Here is a 17,157-nt window from a genome sequence, read left to right as displayed (position 1 = left end):
GTAAAAAAAAAAAAAAAAAGGCTCCCGATGCCAAGAAGCGGCGCACTCCAACGGCATTGCCAACAAACATGGCCGCGACCTCCTCCTCCTCCTCCTCGTAGTCGGGACTCCCACTCACCTCTACCTGGCTCGCTCAGTATGCTGTGCAGAACCCTCTGACCCAAGCAGCGTGTTTACAGCAACACTACTCGTGCTCAAACTAGACTCCAAAATACAACTTAAGTTTTGATGCTTTTATCATGGCATCCAAATGCCGCAAAACAGTGTGACCAACTGAGGTAAAATGTGTCCATTTAACGCAGTATGAAAGAAGCCACCCAGTCCCATAGTGATCAGTTAACCCCCCAAAAAGTATTGTTCGTTAGCGCTTCGTTTGCGCTGTGTGCATTTGATATTTTATGAATGTTTCGGTGAAACCAACCTATTTTCCAGTGTTGATTACTAAAGAATGGAAAAGGCTGGAAACAAACTTTTTCCTGGTGAGAGAAGCGAGTCGGAGCTTATATAGTCACAGACCACAACATTGTGTGGGTCTGTTCGTTAAAACTCTTGAAAGCGGCTTCTGGCCGTGACTGAGTCCCTTTTGTGAACTCTCTGGGATTCCCAAACACGTGATGTCTTGCGAGGTGCGACCCCCAGCTCCCATTTATCCATCCATCTGCTCCGAGACTAAACCGCCCTCCACTCGCCACACACAGAGGGGCCGGATTAAATCAAGTGCAGTGGAGAGCGGGTCCCCTATTACCCTTGCAGGAACCACTTGAGCGTCTGCTTTACTAGCCAACGTCGGTTGCACCCCCTCCGTATTATGAAAGCAGAAGGCTTAAGTCAGCCGGGAGGTCAGGAGTGGGCCCCTGGAGGGGGGGCTTGGTGAGCGCGACCTCGACACGGTGAGGGTAGGACGTGACCGAGATGACCGTGATAACGGGAGGGCTCATTTGGTCATTGTTTAACACCTGATAGAAAGTAGAGGCGGATGCGACAGGACACACAGCGCCACTTTAAGCGCACTTGAATTATAGCGCAAAACTAGCTGAATTAACTCCATACATCAAGCCCGGTCAAAGGGGCCTGATCTAATTGGGGGGAGGGTCGAGCGAGGGTTGGGGGGGTGCAGCCCAACAATTCGATCTCCCGCCATTAAAGTTAACCACTTTTTCCCCATTTTCTCTTTCTCTCTCTCTCCCTCTCCAAAGCCATAAAGCTGCCAGGAGGACGTCTGATTTATCCCGCACCCTGGCCTGGGCTTCTGTCGTCACTATCGCACGCCTCCAATTAAATTTTTTTCCGGCACCCCCTCTCTCCTAAATGTGATGAGATTGCGGCATACCAGGGCGGAGGGGAGGTGTGGTGGTTTGACAAAAACCGCTGACTCGGGTTCATGCAGAATTTCCTTAATAACGCCGAAACCTGCCTGCGAAAGCACAAAGAAAAAGAAAATCATACAAAATGTGTTCCCTCGCTGCGGATGTAATTAAAAGAGTCATCAAGGCAGCGTGTTATCAAACGTGTAAATGACAAAGTGACTGAAGCAAACACAGCGGAGGCTTCTTCGAGAGATGGACGACCCGAAATCCATTTGTCCGCCTACCCGCCGCCCACTCGTCGCCGCTTTTGTACCTGACGCCGCCAGTCAGACAACTATGAGGAAGACAGAGGCTGAAACTCCCAGCGATGAAAGAGAAACGTTAGCAGAATCATTTGGACTGAGGCGCACGATGAGGGATCCGACTGGCTGCATGCAATGGCATAGCCGAGCGATGCAGCTGGCAGGTCTTAACGTGGAGAGCTTCACTCGCGTCTCAAGTGTCAGACACAATTCGCCGAGACCTTCCTCGAACACAGCAAAACGACTCTAGGATGGCCTTCTTGTCATACGCAAAAATCAAGTCAAAAAGATTCTGTTCATAATGTCTCTCTCTATATCCCCCAGAGTCCAAAAAGTACTACGATGGCTAATAGCAAAGCAGTCATTGGTATTTTTACGGGTTGCAAAGCAGCGGTGCATTTCTCAAAAGCCCTTTGACTGAGTTCTGTGGTTTGGTCTTGATTTTCTTATTCAGTGGATCACGTGTCCGACATAAACTGAAACAAGATGTCGCCTCATCTTCGCTAGTCGGGAGGATCTTAGCTATTTTCCTCAAGTCACCCGATACTTCATCATTGTGTTGCGAGCGTCGGCTCGATTCCCACGAGGGGAGCCGGGATGGATTCTCACTGTGTCTCGCGCTGCTTTTGCGGTGGCTAAACAGAAACTATGCAAGCGAACGAGCGCTACTCGTCTTCTCCAGACACACCCGTACAAAACATCGCGCGGGGGTCCGAATGAGACTCGGAAGCCGCGCTTTTGGAATTTCTCCCACCTAAGTTGGCATTTTTCACTTGAGCTGATTTTCTCTCGCGCGCTCTCAGCAGACTTCAAATCCAAAACGTAGAGGCCTAATGAAACTACACAAATAAAAGGACAAACACATTTTTCATATAGCAGCTACGACGAAAGGTTAAAAGGTCCGCAATCTAACCATGAGGTATTATCACCAGTGTGGATCAGCGGGAAGGATGTAAGCGCTACATCACTATTAGTGTCAAATACATAATCCGAGTGTGAAGTGAATACACTGGTTCACGCTCACTCATTTCTCAGCTGACCGGCCTCCAGCAAGAGTGGCGACCCTGTGAAAGGGGGGCCTCCGTCACACTTTCCAGCCAGCAAATGGACTGAGGCCCCAAGCGGCTAATGGCATAATGAGGCCTGAGGCAGGCTGAGGCAGCCCGGAGTGAGTTGGGAGGGGGGCCTTGGCTACTGAGGGTGAGAGTTCTCGACAGTGTCCCAAAAGACTGTAAGACAATTTACATTTTTTCGTTGGATATAAGAGAACAAGCGAGTTAGCTTCGCATAGTAGCGGGAACAGAAAGCCAAAACAGACACGTACGCTGGTCATTTTTTGAAACATTACGTCAGGGTTGAAATATGCAATTTTATGTCTCCACGAGAAATTACTTTGACGAGAATAAACAATAAATTAAATTGGTAGTTTTATTCCTACATTTTTTTCTCTGACGACATAAATTCTATTTACAATGTTGGTTTAAAAAATACTAAAAAAACAATATAAAGCATGAGCAGTGGTGCCTTGAGATACGAATTACCATTATTTTTTTTTTACATTCAATTTAATTATGCTATTAGAATATAATAAAGTCAAAACTGAATGACTAAAGTGTTTGACACACTATGTATGCATCTGCTTACTAGGCAATACGCGGGAGTGCAAGCAAAGCTTTCTGACAAACTTCAAATGCAAGTTTTTAGTGCGAGATCAAATCAGCTTGTACGAGGTCATGGAGCCTCATGCTTTCTGCAAAAAAAAAAAGTAGGGCCTAAAGTTCAGCTCCCCCCCTCCCCATTTTTGACCTACTTGAGCACGAGCACGTGGCTATGAACTCTGCGCGAGTGCGCAGGGTGGTCCCGTCTGATTTGTGGATTCACCTGGGATGTTGTGCGTCTTTGCGCGCTTTCGGTTTTGCTGTGTTTTGTTTGAAGGAGAGTCATGAGAAGTGGACCCCACGCAGGAACGATAGCACTAAACACAAAGAGACAAGAAGGGGGGTGGGGGGGGGTGGGACACAGTCTAGTCGGTCAGGCAGAAGTGGGCCAAGCTGGTGTTGCACTCAGGAGATGACACACATTCGAGCGTCTGACTGGACTCATTCTCTTAAACACACACACACACACGCACACACACGCACAATCCCCTGGGTCTTACATGCTGATATTGTGCTCCACACACATCAAGCTGACTAAACAAGATGGAGAGGTGCGAGCAATGTAATTGTTTTTTTTTTTGACTTAGCAGTTTGATCAATGATCGTATTTGCTCAAACAGCAGCCCTGGCTGGTAAATTTAATTACCTTTGCTATGACTGATGTCACTGCGTGTAGTGCTAAATGTAGAGCTGCGGATGTAAAGTATTTTTTAGGATAGATTATTCTCCTGATGATAAAAAAAATGATTTTGCAGTATGAAACAACAATAGCACATTACCTGAGGTGCAGGTATGATTTTGGTCTACTTAGGGGTCGTCTTCTCTTGACGTGGGAGTCAGTGAGAGAGAGGTTAACAGCTGGCTGTTAATTGGCTCACCGTTAGCCAGTCTACATGTTGTGTGACGGGGCGTCAGTTATGGCGATAGTGGCCAAGCAAGCTTGAAAAAAAAATGTTCATTTAATCACAAATTAAATCGCAAGAGGAAAAAAAGGAAAGGACAATGTAAACATGTGGCTTCGCGCAGGCAAACCTACTCTTCAGGAGCTTTATGAACCCTCCGAGAAGAGCATTTTTTAAAGGCCGGTACGGTTATCTCCATCATATACGTTCTCGATCTCAAGGACCCATAGGAGGTCCCGCAAAACATAACCCCAGGTGATCCAGCTGCAGATTGAGCTGTCTGGTCTCTTAACAGCAGCCGGGCTCAGGCCCAAGTGGAGCAAACTGATTACATTTCTCAAGAGGCAATGTTAGTGGCCTCAGGCCCGCCATGAGTCAAGCCAAAGCTTGCTCCGCTGCCGCTTGCGGCGTTGGCATGAAGCGAGTCGGACTATACTGATAAAGCGCTGAGATTCTAATTTAAATGAGCATTGACATTTCGCATCGCAAATCATACGCGTAATGCCTCATTCGCGTGTGCAACTAGGGCATGAAGGCAACATTTTGTAAACACAAACCCAATTAAAACCTACTTTTGTAATTAATTCTCCATCTCCAGGGACGACGGGGGGAAAAAAAAACATTAGTGACTCTGTTTAGATATTCGGCAGCTGCGGCGGCGTGAGCGCAAGCCGGGCTGGCGGGGCAAACACAGTCAGCCGCCGCTCTCCTCCCTTTGCGTACTTCGCACAAACAAACTCTGCAAGTCGTTACCCAACATGAGCTCATCGTTAGCGCAATCATCATTCACTGTTAAGGATTATGTAATTGCTCCATTAATCAGGGGGAGCCACAACGGCAGTACACGCAAGCTTGATAGTCACAAATGTGCGCATTAAAATAGATGACGGTTGTAGTGCAGCGCTGGATGTACACGTCATGGATCAAGGGATACAATTTCGATATTTTGAACAAATTGGATATGACTTGATATAGTCATCATTAACGGAGCAGCCGCTGTTGTACTGGCAAATATTTGACCAGCGTCTGACTTTGTCCACTGTTAGAAGAGGCCTGATTCTGACCTGAAGCTATCCAAGGACCCTGAGGATCTACGCTATGGCGCACATCCAAAAAATACAATACCTGAGGAAAAAAAATACACCAAAGACGTACGTGTAATAATTGCCGTTGTAGATATATAAAAAAAAAATTGGTAAAGGGCATTTTTGGAACACATAAGTGTGAATCCATCAGATCAACAAGGGGGGGAAAAAAGTGGACAAAGGGACAAAAAAGCTTTTGCTGCATAATTTATCGACATGCCGGCAGCATGAATGCATCTCCGCGCAACGACCATTGCGGAAGTGCAGACGCGTCGGTGCTTGTCATCTGATTGCAGCATCTGGCATGCCTTGTGAGGACTTAATCCAGCGGTGTCACACGCTATTTGACAAGGAAGAGAGACGGAGGGCATTTAGGTGGGAAAATGAGCGGCAGTGGTTTACTTTTGAGCGACTTTGCCTTGGCGTGTCTTCTAGTCCTTGTTAGAAAGGTCAGTGACACTCTGAGCTTCCCCCTGCGCGCGCTCTTCTCTCAAGCGCTTTCGAGTGCTGTCAAGAAATAACGCCGGGCAGGGAAAAATGGCGGCACCGTAATCAGATATTTTTCCTCTGCTGCCTTCCTCCCCCGGATTGCACTTAAGGCAATGTCTTTCTGACTCGTTTTCAGAGTGGGAGAGCTTGAAAATGTATATGTCGCACCCCAAAATGGGACCCAAGTGCTTGGCACCTCAGTCGCAACCTACGCACAAAGCAAACAAGTAAACGGTTTGTGGTTACAGTCGAGGTGCTGGCAGAGCTTCATAAGATTTAACGCCGGCTGCCGGGGCCCGACGCATAAGCCCAGAATGGAGAATGGCAAGAAACCTCTCTTCTATTGTGGTGCATTTCCTATGTGATGCTTGGGGAGCTTATGCATTCACCTTGCTCAAGTGACATTTAAATAAGCAGCCGCTATTTTCTTCTTTTCTCACCCTCCCCGCCTCCCGTCTCCCTCTTCCTCTCGGCTCCATGTGTGCCGCAATAATTTGAAGCTGTCACAAACAAATCCTCTGCGCAGAACCTTGACAAATGTCAGGTCCCATCAAAAGGGGATGACGTGCTTCGGAAAAAAAAACAAAAAAACGGGACCTTGGAAACTTTTTGTCGACAAAACGGGAGTCTGAGCGGCCCATGAATATTTATGAGCGTCCGCCATTCACTTCCTCGAGACGACAGACTGAGCTGCTGATCTGACAGAGTCGCCCGACTCCAAATATTCTAAGTATGGCTCAGCTCCAACTTACACCATGTATACATTACATCAGTTGGCGGGAAACGACAGATTCTCCCCCTAGCCCTATGTTGGAAAAAAATGTCTAATGCTGCTTACGGAATCTGCTCCCGAAAACCGAAACTGAGTCGTGAGATGCAAAAGCGGCACCCAAAAACCGAGCAGAAAATGCAACAAGAGCAAAACTGATCAGATGCGATTTCATCAAACCGTTTGAACACGATGAATCGGACGGAGACTCTAATATTTTTATTTTGTGGTACTAAAAACGATGCTGCGGGCTGACTCTGGCTCCCGGGCCAGGTGACGAACACTACAACTCAAGCCTGTCTTGCGTGCGCTCCTCTTGAAAGTTCTGTGACAAATATGGTATGAGAAATGCGATGCCCTGTTGGTAGGACACATTTTTCCAAATGAGATCATCAACGTGCATGGGTCCAAAACGGCCTTCAAGATGGAGCTCTTGTCTTTCGGTCTCTTCCTGCTGTTTGCGCTGCCATCGTCTAATCTGTGCTGTTGCAGCTGCACGTTATGTCACCCTGTCCAGCGGGCCAGACTTTTTTCCAGACAAGGGTGGGGGTGGAGGGGTGGTGTGGTAGTGGTGGTGGTGCAGTGGGGGCTGGGGGGAGGTCCTCCTTTCTCTCTTCCTTTTCTTGCACCGGGCAAAGGATCAGAGGCTTTAATATGGCTGCCAGGGAGGCAACAGCCATTTAATAACAATGCAATCGTTGCTCACAGCAGTAGTCCGGTGTCGCTCAATACGCCCCGCCGTGTGCAGATGGTACATTGTCTGCGCTAACCCAAAACATCGCCCCCCCCCCCCTCTCTCTCTCTCCCTTTGAGATTTGTTGTCAATATTTAACCCACTTCCTGACAGAATCAACAAGCAATCACACTGCAGTATTGGTAAGAGAGGAGTGATCTTGTCTTTTTTTTTTTTTTGGCGTGCCTCCCGCAGTGTTGAGGACATCTGGAGGAGGCGTTTCCATGTACAAACAGAAAGAGCGCAATTGTCATCCAACCAAGGACGTAACAGGGTTTCATTAGCATGCAAAAAAAAAAAAAATGGTGGAGGGTGGCGCTCGTTCCATTCAAATCAACACAGTTAATGTTGCCATAAGCAAGTCACCTTGCCAAGTTACCCTCAAAACTCATTCAAAGGCAATTACGCCACATTTTGATGAAAACGACCGGTAATACAGCGCTTCCCAAAGGTGGGTGTTCATTACGTGCCAGGCAGGGAAGAGCTTGGCCTTAATAGAGTGCTGGCCATAAACATCGCTCATCATCACCGGGCCTGCCATTTGATCTCCCATAGTGGGGATTGTGGCGGCCGGGCGTCTTCATTTCTTTGTGTGTTTACTCGATAATGGACTTTGCCCAAAGAGTTGCTCGCAGCGGACAAAGCCGACGCACCTGACAGAGCGCTGATTAACGACCGAATTACAAAACAACTCCGGGTCACCTTCCTTAACTCCGTGATGGATGGTCCAAACGCGGGGATTCCGATGGCTTTGGCTAATAATGGCGGCACGCCACCTGTGAGACGCTGCGTTCTCCCTCTTAAAAGATGAATCAATGCTTCCATAAATCAGCCAATACTACAATTCGCAGTCATAACACCGGAGCCGGCGATGCTTTACAGCCTGGCTGATGCAAGCGACCTTAGTCCGGCGTCTGCGAGGCCTCCGTTAGCGCTGCCCCGCTTTGTCGCCGCCGTCACGGGCAGTTTGCAAGGCTGCAAATGAGGCTCGCCATCTGTCCCACCTCGATGAGAGTTTTGCGCCGCTCTGGCATGCCTGACTTCCCCCGAACGCCGCACAAATGTTTGGAGACATTACATAAGCAGCGAGACCTTCACTCAGGTCAACGGGCGGGGGGGGGCTGAGATGGATGGGTCGGGAGAGAGAGAGAAAAAGGCGCCGACAAAGAGGTCCTCTTCGACTCACGAGTAGCGGTGCGCTCAAGCAAACAGTTGCACTACCCGCATGATGGTACGGGTAAAAGTTTAAGTACAAAACAAAGAGGTTTGACATATGACGGGCAGATGATGAGGCAAACTTTATCGTATTTGAAAACAGAGCAAATTCGACTGAGGTGAATTTAAACCGCCGTAGGTGATGCGAGCAGAATTTGCGTGAGACGAAGAGCTAAGCAATTTTACGTGCACATTAGGGCACGTTTAAATATCTGAATAAATATAAAATTTAAAAAATCACATGTTTGCTATAAAAGCTGATTCCACTTGTGGATTTACCACAAGATTTAATGAACGAGTCGTGCAAATGTTGGCACTCCATTAGCGACAACCTCCTGCTACCACCAAGAAAAAAAAGCATAAGAGTAGGTGTTTTAATACAGAGGCACTGTGTCCTTTCTCAGCAAGCCACATTTTTATTTTTTTTTCCCCAAATCGCACGGTGTCTTCCGTAATTTATCTTTTGGCCAATGTTAGCTTCAGGCATCCTTTCGGGAGATTTGGGAAATCCAAGGTGTTACGGGGCAACGTTACTGCAGTGTGCTTGAGTGAACAGGATAGAAATAGCGAACAACTGAGCTGCAAGCGTGGCAGTATCATGGATTTGTATATATGAAACTGGAAAGTAAAGGAATATGAAAAGAAGCTCCAACATGTACTTTTTGCTTTGTTTTGAGCTGTGATAAGGCAAATTTGTGTGGGCCATTCTGGAAGTGTAGCATTATTAACTCCGATTCTGACAGTTAGCCTATAAGACATAAAAGGGATCTAAAGGGAGGAAGGACCTACCTTTTGCCAGAGAGTACAAAGTTCAACTTCTGTGACAGCAGCCTCGCATGAGTTGAAGCCAAATCCAGCACCAGGGGAAACAGTCAAGTCTCTCTCCTTACTGGTTAGTTGCCAGCATCAAAAGCCAAGGGTTCCGGTCGGGTCCTTCATGATGGGGATCCCGCCACACCAACGAAGTCCAGCTGAAAAGTGGGATCACATATTTTTGGTTAGCCTTACATCGAAAGCGAGCGATGTGCATTTAAAAGTAAAATTCCTTAACTGACAACTGGGAAATAAACACTCAGTCGTAGATTTTGAAATAGTCCTGGAACAACTTCCAATTTCTGTTTTCATGCCGTTATTGTACTGAACAGAGGGAGCATGATAGCACATTGACACTTACCGCTGTGGCGCGCGCACCGAAGGAGGAGTCAAATATTTTCGGACCCTCATTTACACAAAAGAAAATGCATAGGCAAACCTGACCACTTGTTGGAAACGAGGCTACCATTGCTTCTGCCGGTCTTGGCTTCCAGACATGATCATTAACTGGACTGATCTGCAGATACAAAACTGCTGAGCGGCACATTGCGGGAGACAAAGTAGAAGCGCAGCCATGCCGCCGTTACCATGGCGGCCCTTCACCCCCATTTGGCTGCCTGCGCTGTAATTAACCGTGCTCAGCAATTTTCCTCCTCTGTATTGGGCTCATGTTTTGCTTATGTGCATAAGAAACAGGCTAATTCTCTCAAAAAAAAATCACAGCTGAATTGCTATTTAAAAAAAAAAAAAAATCATACACAAAGCTGGGGCAATGGTGGCTAAATAATAAGGATGACCCACATCCAATAAATCCACTTAGCGGTCCTGTAAACACTTGAAAGAGAAAAAAAGCCTGTTGAGTTCTTATCTCCAGAATAAAAACCAAGGGCAACACAGAGGTGGATATCGCAAATCACATTACAGGGACATGAAATTAACCCGTCCTCTCAAAACATTTGGCCATCGCACGGTACTCGTATAACCTTGAAACCGCATTCATCTTCTTTGCGAGGGGAAGCCATAACCTCCCCCGTCTCCGCCAGCTTCTCGAAAAAGAGCGCCTTGGCATTACTACAATGGCTCCGGCGAGGTAATTATTCAATACGATCCTTGGCTGGTTGTAATTTCATTTCACTTACCTCTGTTTAGCGGTGCAACGCACAACGAGGTGTCCCAAAAGACCACTTCCTCCTTAAGATAATAAAGGCCTTTTGTGCTCGCCTTTGAGAAATCCTTGGTGGATTACGCCAGAGCACATCAATTAATATGCATTAAATGAAACGAGTATGACGTTTTAAGAAAATAATCAGCCTCAATTTACGCCGCCGCTAGCCCTGACGACACGACGGCACCTACAGGGGGCGGGGGCTCTGAGCTTGACATAAAGGCATGACCTAGTAAAGGTACTGTAGAGGTAGCCCATCTGCTCGCCGACCACATGAGGTTCAGCGCCACTGACTTGCGCTGGAGAAAAAAAAAAAAAAGGGGAGAGACATCTGTTTAGCAGCACATATAGCCTTATGTAAGACGTATCGCTGCATCTTCTCCCTTTGAATGGAGCTGAGCTCTCACTGTCACCGTGATAAGGATATCCATAGCTCCAATTATCCTTTCACCTCAACATCACACAATCGCATCAGCTGTCAGTAAAGTGTGTGTGTGTGCGTGTGTGTGTGTGTGTTTGGGGGGGGGGGGGCAGATCACAGCAAGAAAGTCCAATAACTACCTTCCACTCAGCCAGACAGTTTCTCCGGTTGTGTGCAGAAGAAATGAAGACGCCAAACACCCCGAGAGACCAGACAAGTGACATGAAACATGTTTCCTTCAGCAACGTTGCCAGTGTCCATCCAATTTGTGGTGCTTAGGCCAAGAGAAATAAACCCTGGGCAGTCAGTCAGTCTCTTTGTCATCAAGATACAGTTTACAATACGAGAAGACCTTAACGAGAGATGCTTTTACACTAGTCAGTCCCTTTGGTTTATTTATCAAAAGGTAGATTTTGAGTTTCTATATTGTGTCCACAATGAAAACAAACCCTCCATGATAGCCCAACTCCTCTAACGACTTTTAATTAGCCTTACTTGACATCAACAGTGAAGAGTTGTCACAAAAAAAAAAAAAAAAAAAAAAAAAAAAGCAACGGGTAAATATCCAACATGCAACGTATTTGACGGCTCAGCAGGTAAGCGACCGCGCTGACACACGCTCCCTCTCGGGCACTTCCATGAGAAAGCTGCCACCGTAAATCCCAGCTAATGGTGGCCAGTGAGGGAACTTTTTAACGTGGAACTCAGAGAAGCCGCCGTTATTCACCCGTGGGGGAGGAGAGAGTGGAGAAGGCGGCGGGGAGGATTTCGTTCGAGGGTTTGACTGATGGTAATAAATATTGCACGGCGCCAACAGGGGTCCCTCTTCGAGAGCCGTTCAATTGCCATGAGTGATAGGTCGCTGCTGGGCAACACACGGTGGAGGACGGCAGAGGGCACATTCCTCACGCGGGGGAGTCTGTTCTAAAAGCTCGACAGTAGACATTTTTAACGCAAAGGGATAAGAGGAAAAAACAGGAAGCAGGCCGCTCGTTTAACTTCTGTCGAATAACTTTGTAGGATTAACAGCCCACTTTAATGGACTTCATGGAACTGTCCACCATTTTAACTACTTCCTTGGCAACAATGGAGCTGATGGAGGACCCTTATGCATTTGACCAGTGGGGAACTTAACTGAGCCCCTATTTCATTACGGGGTCATTTAGTGGGGACCAAAAATGGTCTTTTAGTTCCAGCAACTACAAATAACCAGAACCTAAAGTTACTGAGACTCTAAAATAAATTTTAACGTTGCACAACAGATAATTATTTAGTTTGCTTTCGGGCTCTTAAAATAATTAAAAAAACACCAGATATCGTTTGATCTCGAAACGGATTCAAGCCTGATGAGGCCCAAATTAGTGAAATTGTAAAGTTAAAAAAAAAAAAAAAAACAGGAGTTGTCGTTTCCTTGTGTTTTCATGCCTGAAGATATGGTCATTTATTATGCATCCTGTATACCACATGAGAAAGCTCATTATCTTAGGCGGCAAACGTGCAACGACCACTGTCACGCCATTCACAAATGAATGAGACATACTATTGCATGTTGTTGCAGTAGGTTTCGTTTCTGTGGTACCGACAACAACAGCATCTTCAAAAGGCTTTGAGGAGCATTTTTTTTAAACTGTTAAGTTTTGCTCTCCAAAATATAGTTCAACTTGCGGCCAGAACTAGAAGATTGAATAACTAGAAGAGTGCTCAGATATGCTCTACAAAAAATTGTGAGTAGGTGAGTCAGTGTACAGTTGTTTCTACCAAGTGTGAAGGTTGGTCACCCCCAAAAAGATGACTAATATTAAGAGGAAGGAAATAACTATTCTGAGGATGGTAGTAGAAGACAGCAAACCGCAGCGGCCAACGCTTAGCGGAGACACTAGCTTGTTGCATAAAATGCTGCATCAAAAATCAAAACAAAGCAAATCTCAAAGACCTGGAGGCCCTCCCTCATCACCCAGGGAGAGGTCATGGCAAGGGCATCTGACAAAACACGAGGTCAGGGTCATTTCCACATGACAGATGCGACAATTTAGCTGCTAGCTGTCTCCTCTTTCAGTGATTGGAAGCCATTTTGATTGTGGTTAGAGATGTTTGACGCCAATTTGGACATCCTGCAACAAGAGTTTACCCAAATATCCTGCAACATTTACTAATGAACATTAGTCCTATTGTTTTTATGTATTTATAAGAGTCTCGGTCACAGTGTCACACCCTTTTAAGTCGAGTTGCATCTCTTTCTGTGACTTAACGACCAGGTCAGCTGCACTTTTGACCTACAGCACTTCAAGCACCGGCCAAAAAAATCCGACAAATGAGTACTGGGGGGAAAAAGAGCAACATTTTGTACTTCTCGGCTTGTTTGGCGGCTTGTGGACGACGCCCGGCCGATGAGCTCCACCGCGGGGGCCAAAGTGAGCGAGGGCTAGTGGCGGTGGTGCCGCTGGGCGGGGGGGCTGCAAGAGGATGGCGTCGTTCGCTGCACGATTTAACGACCACAACTCAGAGTGCGACCTTTCAGGGGCCACCCTTCTGACTACATTACTAACTTCGCCACGCTAACATATTGGCTATTTTCGCTGAGATGGAGGGACGGTGGGGTCAGGCTCGCCCTTGCCTCGCAACGGTGCTAATGGAACAAGGTGGCGGACATTAACGTAGGGGGAGGCGCGCTGTCAGTCGGACCGACCCGCCGCTTCCCTCCGCGTTAAGGTGGCCGCACATGGCCGCTCGACCGAAGCTGTCTGCCCACCTCGCCGCGAACTCATTTAAAACACCGATATTCGCTTCTTATACCTTCACGAACTGTGAAAAGGGGGAGGCAAGTTGACTTTTTCTAGGCGCACGTCGCGGTCGTCGTCTTCGTCGTCGTCTTGGTGGTCAACGGCTGGGGTAGCATCATCACCATCCGTAATTCAAGATTCCACTTTATTAATCCTTCCGGAAAAAAACTGGAACCTTCTCCCTTTTCTTGTTCTTGCTTTCGCGGTCGCCTAAAAGGTGCCGATAGGATACACGCCACCTCCTTGTTGATTAAAAGCCGAGTCCAAGTCCGCTTTATTTTCTCCCCTCCGCCTCTTTTTTTTTTTGCTCACTATGTGCAACTCTGGTGTGTGTGTGTTTTCTTCTCTTTTTTATCAAGGCGGGGTCTTGGCTCGTTCAAGCCAATGACATACACCAAGAAGCCCCCCCCCTCCTCTTTTTATTCATATGGTCAAAGCATCTCAGACTCAAGCAGATTCACACTTTGACAATCATCCTTTCCTCACAGTTAACAATGCTTTTAGTATTCCTGCTTTTTGTTGCAAAATAGCATGTACTTTCTGAATGACATACCACAGCAACCCCACATTTTGAATTGGCGGACTGAGTAACTGAAGTGCAGTGTCATTTTTGATATGCGCGTCTGAAAGCCGTTTTCTGCTGTGCAGATTTAGGCGAGGATGACATACAAACTATTACCTATCATCCTATCCATCGCGGAGGTACCGTTTGAACAATGTGTAGTGTGCACGCCACCGCCCTCGAGAGACACAACATCTGCCAATGAATTATTGACGCTATGTTTCTTTCATTTGGTGGATTTAGTCGCCCCTGCCAACTACACTGATCAATTGGAATTCTAAGGGAGAAGGATCTTCACATTTTCATCATGCTCAGTCGGCGTATCTTATCAAAATAATTTCCCACTGCATTACAGAGTTGTTGTCGAGGTCAACTTTACCCCGCTCCCCTGCCAAAAGCTGCCCAAAACTGACATCCCTGTTTCCATGTCTGTCTCATGACAGCTCCGTTGCAGTGACAGTTGTTCCTAAAGTGCTCCATACTTTGGAGTCGCGTCAAATAAATACGAATCGTAATCATCCTAGTCCCTGTAAATTGAAAGTAAATATGTCTTGTAAATTTTACACACCACGGTTAAGAGTTTAACGACCCTACCAAACATGAATGATTAAAGAAAATCACCAAGGACAGTTGTGTATGTCCGTGTGAGTAAAGCTCCTGTTCACACGCTGGGAATTTTTCTTTTTGGTCTTCTACCTTCTCACCGTGACATGCCTGCACTCACGGCAGGCAACGATGCGCTCTAAAGCACCCATGCCAGCGCACTTGAAGGGAAAATGCCCTTTCAGGTCTACGGCATAACTCCCGTCGCTAGTTAACTGCACGTCTCAGTTACGCCAGATAACCATCAATGTAAACTAAGGCCCTCAAATTCTTCCAGTCAGTCAAGGACGACTCATGCTTGACTCCAAATTGCATAACGCGTCCACACCCGAAATTCCAAAAAAAAAAAAAAAAGATTTAACACTCTCTGCACAATTGAGCACGACATAGTTCTTGGTGCTTGCTTGTTTTTCGGAATTATCTTTAAATATGAATGAGGAAAAGCATCTTTTGATGCTCCGGCGCAACATGCTAACGTCTCAGCGACATTCTCCGCCAATCGTATGAACTCAAGGGCGTTGCCTTCAGCCGTATGATATCTATGCCTTTATGGATGTACGCCACGATGACTCCCTCCCGTCCACTTCCCTCCTCTCATTAATATGCAAATGAGGCTATCATTGTTGCGCGCCAGGAAGAAAGCTGTCATGTCTTTGCTAGTGTTTGGAATTATTTTTTTTCCCCTGGCGAGTGCGTCTTATCTTTGTTTAGCCAAAGAATCAAACATGTAAACATCGCGTCATTAGCAATCTGTCAGCAAGCGATGGCATTTAATATGCTCGTTTCATTGTTGCTCTCCTGCTGATGGGTGACCAACTTATTTTCATTTCCTGGAGACCCAAACACTTTGGGGGCTTTTTAAAAGTTAAGCCCCTTCAAAAAGAATCCCTGAAAACGAGAAACCCATTTTAACCTTTTTTAAAATGGGATCAAAGAGGGGGACCGATGCAAACAATCAAGGGGCGGGGGATTTTGGAGATAAGAGGATTCCGCCCGACTGACGATATGTAATAATTACAAAAATAGTAAAACATTTCATTAATTTTTTTTTTTTGTTGATTATCATGTGTTGCATCCAAATTGGGTAAATATTTTGGAGTGGCTGTTGAGTTGATGGCCTCCCCAAAATAGCGGCAATTTCCACGACGCGGGAGCACGTTAAAACATCCCTGATTGAAAAGGACCCTTTCCAATTACAATGCGCCGTTTTCAAAACGACAAGCTGCACATGAAATCCAAGACGCCTGCCACGTTTTATGACTCTCGAGTGCTTTGATGGAAAATGCACTTTATTATTGCGGCGACACCCAATTTGTTTCCCCCCGGCGAGCGCTTGTTGTTTATTTTCATAGCCTTATCTTTTACTTGTGACGCGTTGTCGTTCACGAGGAGAGTCGAAGAAATACGCCGTTAACGCTCTCTCGCCCCTTCATGAATCATCACTGACATGAAAATGCGAGCGGGAAATAGACGGCGGGATACGGATGCGGCGTTAACCCCTCCGCCGCCCAGAATCAATGACACTTCCAACAAACATTCAATTCAAAGCCACGCGGCACACTAACACACCATTATCCTCAGCTTCGGTAAATACATTTATGACTGGAGTCATATTGATTCTGTCTTTGATGAATGAGCTTGTATTGGCGCTGTAAGAGAGGTGGGACGTTTTCTGTTTGGAAGTCGACGATCAAACGCAGAGACAGTTCGACCCTGTCGGCCAGTGGTTTGCAAATTTCTGAGACCAACTAGGAACTAAGAAAATATTTAGCTCTCCAAGTACAACCATAATGATCAAGATGGTGCTTGATATAGCAAAGCAGCCAAAGAGAGGGTTTTTTTTTTTTACATTTTCAGTTCTGTTTTGTCTGTACAAAAAGCACTCTGGCACCGTCTAAGGGTCACCATGTTGTGAGAAGTTTTCCTTCGAGCGATAGTGCTGCCGGGCAGGAGCCAACAGACAGCAGAATTGGGTCGGAGTATGGCGAGATTGGGGGCGGCGGCGTGCTGGGACACTCAGTCTGGTGTGGAGGTACCGAAAAAACGCACAGAAAAAAAAAATGAAAAATTAACGACTGTCATCTTTTCAGCCGAATGTAGTGGTCCCTTGACTTAAGAGTGCCCCCACATTGACAGTTTTTGCAGTTACGAGCCGTCATTTGTCGATTTTATTTTTTGCTTTGCCATTCGGTGTTGATACAGTTTACGCAGAACCCAGCAAAGCCAGATACTGCTGCAACTGTCACAAAGGACTAAAAACAAACACTGAAATGCCATAAGATTTGAGCCACTTGCTCCATCGCTACATAAAAAACAAACTCAATGGAGGACGGGTTGAAAAATGGACATCAGC

At 46.4% G+C, this 17,157-nt stretch overlaps 1 protein-coding gene across 10 annotated transcripts in view; it reads right to left on the bottom strand.

The window, feature by feature from the left end:
- Window positions 1–17,157, bottom strand: part of mmp21 (matrix metallopeptidase 21) — a 35,530-nt gene that overhangs the window by 7,732 nt on the left and 10,641 nt on the right. For 5 of the 10 annotated variants that reach the window (XR_002167740.1, XR_002167744.1, XR_002167739.1 and 2 more), the window contains exon 10: window positions 9,250–9,431. The gene's annotated coding sequence lies outside the window, so the exon portion shown is untranslated. Of the gene's footprint in view, window positions 1–1,330; window positions 1,415–3,490; window positions 3,585–3,913; window positions 3,958–4,046; window positions 4,207–9,249; window positions 9,432–16,652; window positions 16,826–17,157 lie in introns of those variants that run through there. The other 5 variants (XR_002167743.1, XR_002167742.1, XR_002167747.1 and 2 more) reach the window with 5 other exon arrangements.

This window comes from Hippocampus comes, unplaced genomic scaffold, assembly GCF_001891065.2.
Source record: "Hippocampus comes isolate QL1 unplaced genomic scaffold, H_comes_QL1_v1.1 scaffold116, whole genome shotgun sequence".
Classification (NCBI taxonomy): Eukaryota; Metazoa; Chordata; class Actinopteri; order Syngnathiformes; family Syngnathidae; genus Hippocampus; species Hippocampus comes.
Note: the sequence above shows the minus strand (reverse complement) of the source record. Positions and strands in the feature narration are given on the sequence as shown.